We start from the raw sequence: 6,000 nt of genomic DNA, 5'->3' as shown, positions 1-6,000 counted from the left end.
TTAAAGCTAAGGACATTCCTTTTTCCCAGGTCTAGGGTGGACACCTCTGGAATGGAGACTTTATGACCTACTTTGGAGGAAAGTCAGATAATTACTTTACGACCTGCTTCAGAGGAAAAGAATGGAGAAGATTAGAGAGAACTTGTTGCTTCTACTGCTCCCTCAAATGAAAAGGTACCATATGTTGGGTAGTGTGTCATGTACCCCATCAAAAGCAATGGTGAGAGATGTAAAGTGCAGACTTCAGCTGGGTTATAGCAATTTAATAGTGAACACCCTGGAAAGAAATAAGTTTCTTGTCACTTGCAGCATTCGAATAGAGATGTGCCATTCAGGAGATTTAAGTTCGGAAAAACCAGAACCTGAAATGGTTCTTTCTCCGTCACAAAATCTCAGCACCTCTGAATAAATGTTTTCTAAAAAACACACAAATGTGCTTATTAGCATTGATCTACTAATAAATGCATGTGAAGAATCCACATACATTTCTAAATATGCTTGTTACAGATATAAGAGTAATATTTGATGTTACTTCAAGCAATCATTACAAGATCCTTATATTAAAATATTCTCTGATTAATGAAAGATCTTGACTTTTAATTAGAGTTTCAGTCCCACAGTGCAAGTATGATATATCTGATACATGTGTGGGGAATTGTCAAAGAACAAAATTTCCAGTTACTTGGGAGGATGAGGCAAGAGAATCACTTAGCCCAAGAGTTGGAGGTTGCTGTGAGCTGTGATGTCACAGTACTCTACCAATGGTGACAAAGTGAGACTCTGTCTCTGGGAAAAAAAGAACAAAATTTTACCAAATTGAATTGTAAAGATCTAATTGGCTTTTATGAAGAATTCATGCACTGGGCAGCATCCAATCTGCAAAATAGGTAGGAGTTCCATCAGGAGTGGCGGGACAGGGGGTTTTGTAAGGCAACTTGAGCAGGGGCCAGGAGAAGGACAAGGCATAATGCCAAAAGCAGATAGGTTAGCATCAGGTTACTTCAGTTTACTTTACTTGTGTGGGTTAAAGTAAAAAGGACTTCCTTATCATGCCAGCTTAAGTAGACTGACCTCATTGGATTGGTTGCTGTGAATCTCTCTTTCTCTCTCTTTTTTTTTTTTTTTTTGTAAACTGTTTGGGGATTTGGCTATCATCTCGCTCTTGATTACTCAGGTCAGATCTTATGAGTAAACAACTTAGGTTTCAGTTTGGTGATGTGGAATCTTAACATGAGTGACTCTATTTTGGGTTGGTCTGTCAGGGCCTAGTGTACGATCTCAGTTCAAATCAATGGTCTCTCATAAATGTAATTTAAAAAACCCAAACCATGCGAATCATGACTCTTTACTATAATCAATATTTTTGTATATTTGCTTCTCTTAATAATAGAGAGACTTCTGGTTTATTTCCCCTAATAATTTTTCTGTGTGTTCTGCTTTTTTATTAATATATTTTAATTATTGATGATTATAGGACTATTAATAGTTAATCCCAATTAATATCAATTGAACCAACGTATATAGTAGGCAATGTCTTAGTCACAATCACCTACAGTTAACAAAAACCAGGCATTCTTCAATAGCAAAACAGAATGCTTCTGAAAGGCAACCACATCAAATAGTCCATAAGGAAGGGTACTACTTATCCTGGCCCTAACAGTTTTATGTTAGTCTGTAAAATGCAAAAAAGAGATTTCCCAAGAGAGAACTGCATTGTAAAATGGAAAACAAAAAACACAACACATAACTTCTTAGATGATTTGGAAATGAAAAAAAAGGGAAGCATTACAAAATTTATTCAAATATACTTTGAATATCTACATAAAGGGAACTCTTCCTAGAGCACCACTGAGAACTTTCCTTCTAATGAAGCAGCCATTATCTTCTTTTATATTATATGTGATTTGTTTATTTATTTACTGAATATGCTTCTGCTTTGGGGAAGAGTGCTTTTGCTGAAGTTACAGGAACATTATACAAGTCAGGTCATGAAAGCTGAAAGTAATTGATTGTCAGCAGCCAAGTATAAATACAAATGCTCAAGTAGAATGTTTGCCAGCACTAACTAAACCCATGTAACTTTAAGAAATGTTTGTGAATTATTCATTGCTAATTTCTGAATCACTTACAGAAGATTCCTTTTGGAAGAAATATGCAGCATGAATAGAAGTTTTATCTTACCTGATGTTAAATAGTAGCCCACAGAAACAATACAGGCCTACCTCATCTTCAAATTGACGTTCTGTGGCAACTCTGTGTTGAGCAAGTCTACGCCTGCCATTTTTACACCATGTGCTCTTGTCATGTCTATGTGTAACATTTTGGTAATTCTTGCAATGTTTTAAACTTTTTCATTATTATTATAAATTTTATGGTGATCTATGATCTCTGATGTTTCTATTATAATTATTTTGGGGCTCTCTGAGATGTAATCTTATAAAATTACAAACTTAATCAGTAAATGTGTGTGTTCTCAGTATGCTGCTCACTGGCCATTTCTCTTTCTTTCTCTTCTTGGGTCACCCCAATCCCTGAGACACAACAATACTGAAATTAGGTCAATTAATAACCCTCCTATTTTCTATAAATTTTCAAGTGAAAGGAATGGTCATGCATATCTTACTTTAAATAAAAAGCTAGACATAATTAAACTTAATGAGGAAGGCACGTCAAAAGCCAAGAGAGGTAGAAAACTAGGTCTATGTAGCAAAAGCAAAACAACCTTATTGCTGATATGGAGAAACTTTTAGTAGTCTGAATAGATGATCAACCAGCCAAAACCTTGATTTACTCAGTTTAGGGAAAGAAGTACAAGGTGAGGCAGGAAATGCTGACAAGAAGCTGCAGCAAGTTATTCAGAAGATTTAGCTAAGATTGTTGATGAGGTTTGCTACACCAAATAACAGATTTTCAATGTAGATAATAAAGACTTATATTGGAACAAGATGCCATCTAAGACTTTCATAGCTTGAGAGGATAAGTCAATGGCTGACTTCAAAGCTTCAAGAGATGGGCTAACTCTCTTGTTAGGGGATAAAGCGGCTGGTGAGTTTAAGTTGAAACCAATATTCAGTAACCATTCCAAAAACTCTACAGTCCTTAAAAATTATTTTAAATTTATCCTGCCTGGAACAGCAATGCCTGGAAGACACATCTGTTCACAGCATGGTTTACTGAACATTTGAACCCTGGTGTTGCAACCTACTGCTCAGATAAAGATTCCTTTCAAAATATCACTGCTTATTTTCAATGCATCTGGTCATCCAGAGCTCTGATGGAGATGTACAAGGGTGATGTACAAGAAAAGTAATGATTTTCTTTTTCATGCCTGCTCATCTGCAGCTAATAGGTAAAGGAGTAATTTCAACTTTCAAGTCTTATTGTTTAAGAAATGCATTTTCTAAGTCTATATCTACCATAGATAGTGATCCTCTGATGAATCTGAAAATTTTCTGGAAAAAATTTGCCATTCTAGATGTCATTAAGAGCATTTGTGATTCCTGGGAGCATGTCAAACTATCAACATTAATAGGAATCTGGAAGACATTGATGTCAATCCTTGTGGGTGACTTCAAAAGACTTAGTAGAGGAAAAATTTTAGTTGTTATAGAAATACAATTAAAAATCAAGACTGAATATGTAACTGAATTGTTGCAAGTTTATGATAAAACTTGAATGAATGAGAAGTTTCTTCTTATATGTGAGCAAAGAAAGTAGTTTTTTGAAATAAACTCTTCCCGGTGAAGATGCTAAAAACATTGATAAAATGTCAACAAAAGATTAGAATATTATATAAATGTAGTTGACAAAGCAGTAGCAGAGTTTGAGAAGACTGACTGCAAGTTTGAAAGAAGTCTTACTTTGGGTAAAATGCTGCCAGACAGTATCACTTGCCACAGAGAACTTTTTCATGAGTGGGAGAGTCATTTCAAGGCAATCCACACAATAAGTTTTGTCCTAACTTAAGAAATTGCCAAAACTCCCTCAATGAATCCCCAACAATAAACAAATAAATGAGAAATTGCCAAAACTACCCAGATTTCAGCAGCCACCAAAATCAAAGTAAGACTCTCTGCCAGTACAAAGATCGGCTTGCTGAAGGCGCAGAATCTTTAGCATTTTTAGTGATAAAATATTTTTAAATTAAAGTGTGTACTTTTTTTAGACATAATGCCTAGTTTATAGCTATAGTGTAAACATCACTATTATATGTACTGGAAACCAAAACATTTATGTAACTTGTTTTATTGGGATATTCACTTCATTGGAATGGTCTGGGACCAGACCTGTAATGTATCCGAGGTATGCCTGTATTACATTCTGCTGCACCCAGCGGTCAGCAAATAGAAAATATCTCCTTTTCTTCTGTGCTTGTGGAACTGTCTGAAATAGTAGGTTTGCTTTGGAAGATAATTTAAATGGTATGTCCATGACTATATTTAGAATTATTGTTTTGGGTTTTATGAAGGAAGCAAAATTTTCTGTCCTCTTCATTCTGTATTTGAGTGAAGAGAAGTTCGTATTAAAAATTATGCATTGCCAACGAGTGCTGTCAGAGTTGAGAGAAAGCCCCCAACTCGTGTGAAGTGTGTTTTCAATGTTATTCCATAGCCACCATTTTAATTATTACCTAATTAATCTGTGAATTTCTCAAAAATAGGAATTTGAGAATGTAAGTCTTTGCATCCTGTATGGTTTTTGGTACACATTTGTTGATTGATGTTTAAGATTTTAGAGAAAGCACTTTCCCCATTTTGTGAATTTTTTTCTATTTTCCAATGTCTCAGAAGTTCCTTAAGAAAAGACCTGATTTACCTCATACTGTGGAATAGTCCATCAATTTTCTTACCATAAATTGATATGGTATTATCTAATTGAGACTCTTTGGAGGTAAACGGGCTTTGCTTAGTTATTAATTCATCCCTTGTCCCAAAGTAGAAGTGTGACTACATGTTTTTCACTCTGTCACTCACTCTGATGGCAGCTGATATTTTGGTTATATCTTCCATACAGGTCTGCAGATGAGTGTGGTCCTAGTCTTTGTTGTCCATTGTCAGTAGTTCCAAAGTGTAGGAAATAAAAGTAATATGTTTTCTTCACTTACTGCAAGGATCATGGCTGATACCCTTGAAACAAAAGATTAACAAGAGAAAGTGTAAAAAATTCATTTAACCAAAGTTTTATGTGACATGGGAGCCTTCAAAAACGAAGACCTAAGGAAAACTGTGTATTTATGTTTAGGTTTGATTAAGAGTGAACAGTTGTGTAGAAGCATGATCGGACAGACGAGTGTAGGATCTAGTGGTAATAAACTGAGAGAACTTAGCACAGCCTGCTTGTTCAGTTTCCTCTTGGCATCCCTGTGTCTTCCTTCCTTTCTTCTCAGTGTAGTGCAGGACACCTGTCACATGAAGGTCTTCAGGAAATAAAACCAGGGAGACCTTTCTGCTTTTGGAATTTTCTCATTTTCCAAGGTGCCACACTGAAGCGTGTCCTAAAGCCCAACAAAGGGAACATCTCTCCCTGTTCTAGCCACGTCACAAACAACCTGAGCTAAAAAGCTGGATCTGAATGAATGAATCACCCTGGCAAAGAGGTTCAGATTTAGTAGCACTTAGTGTTTCAGGATGTCAGACGGTGACTCCAGCATAGCTAAGTTGAAAAGAAGCTCCAAGGACTCAGTCTTAGCCTAAGCTAAAAATTGCCTAGAGCCAGAGATCAAGTATTTTCATGACCAGTAATTAGATTTCCCCCCATTTCCTCCTACCCCTCATTTTTATTCCTTTTCATGGTTACTCAGAAATTAATGCCAGCAAACTTGCCATTGCCAATATCCAGTATTAATGTTTTTTTATTATAGGATTTAGAAACCAGAGGCTCAGAGTTAATTTTTAAGATTAAATAAGATTTTTATTATAGATTAGGCAAATGTGTTTCCATGCAGCTCTTAGATACAAGCAACAGAATTATTTCAGTTGATAGGTATTCATCCCTTTAAAA

Source organism: Otolemur garnettii, unplaced genomic scaffold, assembly GCF_000181295.1.
Source record: "Otolemur garnettii isolate 467f Iridium unplaced genomic scaffold, OtoGar3 scaffold00064, whole genome shotgun sequence".
NCBI lineage: Eukaryota > Metazoa > Chordata > Mammalia > Primates > Galagidae > Otolemur > Otolemur garnettii.
Note: the sequence above shows the minus strand (reverse complement) of the source record.